Source organism: Sinocyclocheilus anshuiensis, unplaced genomic scaffold (genome assembly GCF_001515605.1).
Source record: "Sinocyclocheilus anshuiensis isolate Anshui unplaced genomic scaffold, SAMN03320099.WGS_v1.1 scaffold369, whole genome shotgun sequence".
NCBI lineage: Eukaryota > Metazoa > Chordata > Actinopteri > Cypriniformes > Cyprinidae > Sinocyclocheilus > Sinocyclocheilus anshuiensis.
The window spans coordinates 2,148,310-2,149,854 of NW_015540935.1; the positions used below are offsets into that span (position 1 = coordinate 2,148,310).

Genomic DNA, 1,545 nt, shown 5'->3' on the forward strand with positions numbered 1-1,545 from the left:
ATATCTTGCAATTCTGACTTTTTTTCTCGCAATTGCGAGTTCATATCTTGCAATTCTGACTTTTTTTCTCGCAATTCTGACTTTTTTTCTCACAATTCTGACTTTTTTTCTCGTAATTGCGAGTTTATATCTCGCAATTCAGACTTTTTTTTCTCGCAATTCTGACATGTTTCTCGCAATTCTGACTTTTATTCTCAGAATTACGTGATATAAACTTGCAATTGCGAGTTAAAACCCAATTTTGAGGAGGGGGGGAGACCGATATGTTCTCAGAATTGCTAGTTTATATCTCACAATTCTGACTTTATAACTCGCAATTGCGAGTTTATATCACATAATTCTGAGAAAAAAAGTCAGAATTGTGAGTTTATATCTCGCAGTTCTGTCTTTATTTCTCAGAATTGCGAGTTTATATCTCACAATTATTACTTTTTAACTCGCAATTGCGAGTTTATATCACGTAATTCTGAGAAAAATAGTCAGAATTGCGAGTTTGTGTCACGCAATTATGAGAAAAAAAGTCAGAATTGTGAGATAAACACATAAGTCACAATTACCTTTTTTATTTTTTTATTCAGTAGCGGAAACAGGCTTCTATAAGGTAATAATACATTGTTTCAACTAAAAAAAGTGAGTAAAAATACAAAAAATAAATAATAATAATAATAATAATAATAAAAGTAAGTGTTTGTGCTTGACTTAAAATTATAAGTTTACGTAACTTTAATTTAGTTGTATTTATCTCAGCAAATTTTAAGTTGTTATAACTGATCCGCTTGTTAAGTCTGATGTCACGCATCACCGCTTCCGGGTCCAAATGAAAAGCTCTATGTCGCACCACAAGAAAACAACAAACGGTGCTAATTTACATGCACAATGTGGTGTAATACTATAAAAAATTCGAATCATAACCTTTATCTCCATACCAAAATCTCAGATGGCCAGATAGTGATTCATCTTTTGTAAATCGTTAAGATATTCGTATCTGTAATGCCATGAGCACAGAGACTCACTGTATACACTGTAAGTTTTTTAAAAGTTTAGCTTAAATGTGTAATATGAATAAATCGTGCTCATAAACAGCCGTCGACATGGTATTCTCAATTGAAACGAGTGGAGGCTTGGACCCTTATGTCCCGACTTAACAAGCGGATTGTGGCATCATTTTTTTTTTAGAGTGTTGCCTTAAAAAGCACCTCATGTAATATATCCCAAATCATTCAGTAGCTTTCCTGCTTTGTGTTAAATGGATTTGTGGGTGAATAAGGGATTTTTGCATGAACTGTCTCTTTAAATATCTAATCCAGCTGTACTAGGCATGAGTAAAATTTTCCTTTGTGCTTATTTGTGTATGTTTCTTTTTGAGGTTTGTTCCTATAGTCAATCATAACATCCCTCAGTTCTCAGATCTAACACTAGCGCTGTGATAGCGGCTCTCGTTCTTTCTACTCTAGGTTTTCTGCTTGTTTTGGTATGCTGAAGGCTGAGACATTGACCCGTTTCCCTGTACCGGCTCACTAATTGACTTCCGATAATAAGCAGGAA

The 1,545-nt window shown here is 34.1% G+C and overlaps 1 protein-coding gene across 1 annotated transcript in view; it reads left to right on the forward strand.

Moving 5' to 3' along the window:
• Positions 1-1,545, forward strand: part of LOC107689562 (receptor-type tyrosine-protein phosphatase U-like) — a 286,005-nt gene that overhangs the window by 202,922 nt on the left and 81,538 nt on the right. The gene's annotated exons all lie outside the window — the stretch shown is intronic.